This window comes from Orcinus orca, chromosome 5 (genome assembly GCF_937001465.1).
Source record: "Orcinus orca chromosome 5, mOrcOrc1.1, whole genome shotgun sequence".
Taxonomy (NCBI): Eukaryota; Metazoa; Chordata; class Mammalia; order Artiodactyla; family Delphinidae; genus Orcinus; species Orcinus orca.
In genome coordinates this window covers 96,739,856-96,745,856 of record NC_064563.1, presented here as the reverse complement: position 1 = coordinate 96,745,856, position 6,001 = coordinate 96,739,856, and the positions used below count along the sequence as shown (strand labels likewise).

At 38.5% G+C, this 6,001-nt stretch overlaps 1 pseudogene; it reads right to left on the bottom strand.

The window, feature by feature from the left end:
- Nucleotides 1-2,862: 2,862 nt before the first annotated feature.
- Nucleotides 2,863-5,339, bottom strand: LOC117202262 (40S ribosomal protein S15-like; annotated as a pseudogene).
- Nucleotides 5,340-6,001: the final 662 nt, after the last annotated feature.

Genomic DNA, 6,001 nt, shown 5'->3' with positions numbered 1-6,001 from the left:
CTTAAGAGCCCAACACCAGTGGACTTTGATTATATCTTGGGTCTTGATGGCACAAAGGAAAATATGTGGAAGAACAGAGACCTTGCTGACTGAATTGAAAAGCAATGTGAAAAAGTCATGAATGGTAAGAAATTTTAGGAATTCTTAGCCAGCATAGTTTGCTAATGTTGTTGATTTTATGTATGATAAAAGTGATATATGATTCAAAATAAATGTCTAAATAATACCATAGGGATTCCTTCAATAGGTAGCAAATAAAAATTCTAAATGATAAAACACGGTATTTTATTTTAATTGATGGCATTTTTCTTGGTACATGAAATAATTGTGAGTCTTTGCAATTGATGGCATTTTGAATCAATGAAATATAGTATGTGCTAAATAAGTAAGCCAAGGACAAATCACAAAGAGTGATTTGCATTAGCTAGAGAGGTATAAGCAATACTTTCTTCAATGAATTTTCTATTCTACAGTCAAGAAAGCGATGATGTTGAAACTTTGAACCCTTCTTTGTAAGTGTTTGGTGTCCTTGGGCAAGTTATTTAGCCTTTCATAAGCCTCAGGTTCTTCATTTGTAAAACAATGAAAATAATGCCTCTCATAAAAGATTGTGGTGAGAAATAAATGAGCACAAGAAGCCCAGTGTCTGGTCCCTAGAAAGCATTCACAAGTGACTGCCATTATTTTTATTTGTTTGTGTCTTCTCACTTCTCAGTCAGACATTCAAGGTCTTCAGAAAGCAGCTCAATGCCTATTTCCCACAGGAACTGCTTGCTGCTCCTTTGTTCCTGTGGTTTGATCCCTGCTTTTAATGCTTTCCTCTCAGCCCTCCCTCCTCCTGTCAAACTTCAAAGTTCTGCTTACCATTCCAAGTTCAGTTCATTTTTCACTCTGTACTCCCTGTAAGCAGGTGGTTAAATGTGGATGCTTGAGTAGATTTAGTTGCAATTATCTAGGCAAACATCTCTTATAGGTTGTAATACGTAGTTCCTTTTGCATCACATCAGGACGCACGCACCTGGTAGTCTCACTTTAAAAAAAAAATTGTGGTAAATACACATAACATAAAATGTACCAGCACAACCATTTTTAAGTGTACAGTTCAGTAGTAGTTATTCATTCACATTGTTATGCAACCATCAACACTATCCATCCCTACAACTTTTTTCATCTTGTGAAACTAAAACTTTAAAACTATTGAAAAATAACTCCCCACTCTCCCTTCCCCCAGCCCCTGGCTACCACCATTATACTTTCTGTCTTTATGATTTCGACTATCCTAAGTACAAGAGGAATCATACAATATTTGTCTTTTTGTGACTGGATTATTTCACTTAGCATTATATCCTCAAGTTTTATCCATCTTGTAGCAGAATTCCTTCCTTTTTAAGCATGAATAGTATTCCATTTTGTGTATATACTGCAATTTGCTCATCCATTCATCCTTCAGTGGACACTTAAGTTGCTTCCACATTTTAGCTATTGTGAATAATGCTGCTATGAACATGGGTGTACAGATATCTCTTCAAGACCCTGATTTCAATTTTGGGGGGGTTTATATCCAGAAGTGGGATTGCTGCACCATATGGTAATTTTATTGTTAAATTTTTGAGGAACTGCCACACTGTTTTCCACAACAGTTGTATCATTTTACATGCCAACCAGTAGTGCACAAGGGTAGTAACTTTTCCACATCATCACCAACACTTAAGTGTTAGTTTTACTTTAATGATGATTAGAGTTGGGGATGCAGGGTCCTTCTTATGAAGTTCCCTATTAACCTTTAGCAAATGGTTGAATATCCATTAATGATCTTTTCCCAGTTCCATTGATAACCTAGAGGTTGCAAATAATGATTTTCTAATTCTTTCAGCATATATTAGAAAAGATTCTTCTATTAAAGAACTTCACACATTAATTACTTAGTTACCCTAAAATAAAGTGTGTACAGGAAAGGAAGAACAGATGTCAGTTTTTAGAGAAATGACATTGGGTCTTATGAACTCCAATTGGTAACCAAGGAATATTTTTTTCTTAAGACTATTAATGAGCTAATGGGTTTTTATATATTGTGTTTGTTTCAATCTATGGTTGGCATTATTATTATTATTATTTTTGATGCTCACATTATCTTATTTCAGACTATTGGGGAAAGAGTCCTTTCCGTTTGGTTTCTGTTTTCTCTCGATATGAGTACATTGGTCTAGATAAATTCCTTATTTCCTGTTTCAATAAGATGTCTCAGGTTCATCTTCCCACTATCTGCCCCAGGTCTGGCTATAAACAGTTGTTTCACCAAGAGTCCTAGAATATTTTAGTGGAAAATTATTTACAAACCACACAACTTCTCATTGCTACTAGGCCTTTTCTGTGGACAGAGTCAGGAAATGTAGGGGTTTTTTTAAGAGAAAAAAATGTTTCAAATTTAAGACTGTAGGTTTATATTTAACTTGTTTTACTTTACATGTGTATGCATTCTCCGTTTTCTCATGATGAAAACCCCTCCCTTAACTACCTTAATGTAAGTACCTAGTTTTATCTTAAACACACCTTTTGTAGTTTTAAAATAACGATGTATTTACTACTAAAAGTAATCACTTGAAGTTATTTTTTTAACCTGAAGTAAATTTCATCTCTGTGTGGTTACATAATCAACAATTGAGTTCACTTGTTTTTTAATAAGAAATTAAAGTATTTGACGTTTTGTCATTCTGATATGTAAGATATTTTAACTTACTGTTAATGTGACATCCCTCATTTTGAGCAACATTAAGTATCTTTTATATTTCTTTTTATGTGAAACAGTCACAGAACACTTTTTTTTTTTTTTTTGAGAAGGCTGTTCCTTTATTGGCTGTCAGGCTACTCGAGGGGGAAGAAGCACGGGAAGTGGGTGGTCCTGATGCCGGGCCCACTGTACTTCACGGGCCTGTAGGTGGTGGAGAACTGGCTCAGGTAGGTGCCCATCATCTCAGGCTTGATTTCCACCTGGTTGAAGCTCTTGCGGTTGTAGACGCCCCTCCCATGCTTCGCACCATCTCAGGCAGGACGATTATGACCCTCAGGTGCAGCTCTACCACGTCCGGCTTCTCGTGGGCGGCGCCTCGGTCTTGGTCTTGCGCAGCCGCTTTAGCCGGGAGTAGGCGTCCTCCGCAGGCGTCCTCCGCAGGCTGGTGCCGCCGCCCCGCAGCCCCACCGCCCCGCCGCCCCGCCGCCCCGCGGCCCGAGCTGCTGGTAGGACTTGGCCAAGCAGGTGGTCGAGGTTCACGCCAAGGTAGGTGAACTTGCGGAAGGTCTGCTTCTTCTGCTCATTTTATTCTTGGGTTGTTGGGTTTTTCTTCTAAATTATAGATACCCTTTATATTTTAGGGATATTGTATTAGCCAAGAGTCTCGAGAAGCAAAACCAATAGGAGAGAGAGACTCTGCCTTAGTTTAAGGAATTGGTTCACATGATTGTGGGGACTTGCAAGTCTGAAATCTGTAGAGCAGGCTGGATATTCCAGGCAGCGCTGTTGTTACATTGTTCAGTCCAAAATCTGCAGTCTGGAAGTCTGCTGGCTGGAAACTTAGGCAAGGTTTTTATGCTGCGGTCTTGAGGCCAAATTGGCACTTTGAGAAACCTGTCTGCTTTTAAGGCCTTCAGCTGATTAGTCTCCACGCACAGTATGGAAACTGACCTGCTTTACTCGTCTACTGATTTCAGTGTTCATCACATCTAAAAATACCTTCACAGCAACGTCAAGACTGGCGTTTGATAAACTGTTGGACACCATAGCCTAGACAAATTGACACGTAAAATTAATCATCACAGATACTAAGGATGTTTTCCTCAAGTGGTCAACTCTCTTTTAACATTATCTAAGCTCAAATCTTATGCATAAAAAGTATTCAAATATTTGTTGAGTTAAATTGACAGCAAGTTACAGATATAAGCCATTTTTATGGAACCTAAGATGCCCACTGAGAATTATTAAACTTAATTGGAGTCTTCTGTGCACTTCAGTTGGAATATTAATTTATGTGAAGGTTATGAATAAATAACTTTGCATTAATTTTTTAATCATAGGACTGCAGTTAAGTGAAAACTTTTTACATATTCACAGAAACATTGGGTTTCTTTAAGAAATATCTGCCACAAGATATTTCCACAAAAGGAAACAACCTCTTAATTCTCAAATCTGCAGATGTGTGGTTCTTCTATGGTGAATGAAAACATTTGAAAACCTGATATATAAGTCCCACAAAATAGTCCATTTATGTGAATTTTGTCTCCCTGGAGCCACACTCAAGCCCCTTTTTCTCCTAGGAAATGTTTTTTTTCTACTCTGTCATACAAGTGGTCCCCACTAGCATCTTAAATTCCCTGCCTCCTGGCCACCGTGATGTTCCGATCAAGACAGAAGGATCAGGGTCCTTTCCTGAGACTTCTTAACTTGGGAAGAGAGAGAACCAATTCCTCTCTAGTATGGGTGATGTAATCGTCTGAATCCATGCCCCTCAATGTGTTTTCAAGAAGCTGGTCACCTGTGTAAAAGTGAATATGTTAAACAAAAACTAGGTTCGCCTCTTGGTGGGTGTTGAGCTGAAAGACAAAACCAAGCCAAAGGTCAGGAGAAGGAAGGATTTATCATTACCTGCAGCGAGTAGGGAGAACACCAGGGGTCTTTCCCAAAGCAGTGTCTCCCCGAACTGCAAAATTGGGGAAGTTCTAAGCTAAGGGAACGTGCATACTCATGAAGGGGCTTGAGCAGAGAAGAATTCACCATAACATTGGGGCAACGGTTGCCAGAGTCCAGGCTTTAGTTGATTGAAGTCAGGAGAGTCAACATCATCATTCCATCCTCCAGCTGGGTGGGGGGCTTAGTTCCTGCAGAACTCAGACTTGTATCAGATTGTTATGTAGATCCCTTACAGAGGAACTAGGACTCTTTTTTATTGCTGAACTATTGTTTCTTGACTGCTTTTACTTCTTTTGTTCCTGCATTCCCTTACTTCCCTTAAGAACATTAGTTACTGAGACCTGTTCTAGGGCAAGCATAATGGCCAGGCTTAGATCACAAAACAGTTTAGGCCAAAATGGCTTGTGTCGAGAAAGTCATGCCTGGTTGTCTTTCTCCAGGATCCCTCACCCTATCTGCTTACAGATAATGCCCATCTGCAGAAGAAACAGAGCCACTAGGTGGAGCACCTTGGCTGTATTCCAAGCCCTGATTCCACCTGTTCCCAAGCTACCCAGGCTTCTACCTGTACTTTCTTGATAGAATAAGCTGGTATGGGTTCAGTTTCTGTCACAACCCGGAGTCCTAACATACACAGATGCCCAGAAGTTTTGCACATTGTTTTCAGGGTATTCATGGGCTTCCTGAAGAAGCCCATCTTTGAACCTTTATCCATGATCCTCAAATATGAACCTCTGTTCAAAGCTATTCTTCAGTTCTGTGAACATTGGTATTTACCCAGGAAAACACTAATTATCAAACTCACCTGGTAGCTTTCATGCACTTAATTAATCACATTCAACTCTCAACCACACTTCAGTCAAGTAGACATCTTCATCCTTGTTTTATACCTAAAGACACTGAGGCTGGAAAGGTTAAATAACATTTTCTAAAGTGGTACAGCTAAAGTAAACGTAGTGTTTTGTCTCAAATCTGGAGTTTTTCTCCTATACTAAAGTTGCTTTTAAGCATTATTGACTTTGATTGTTTTAAATTGTTTTAAGTTACAACTTTGAAATTTGTCTTGAAAAAATATATATATAACTGAATTGGAACAGGAAAGTAAGCACTCTTGGCAATATAAAAATGTTAATAATGGAAAGATGTATAAAATATGATTTTAAAAGAAAGATTTAGATTGCTTATTTCCATATTCACCTCACCTCAATTTTTAAATAAATAAGCTGTGATGAATAACTCTAGCCTTCTAGAGCATGCTGAAATCACAAAGTCCTTAGGAGAAAAGAGCCATAGTAATAAAAGTGTCATTATAAATAATTA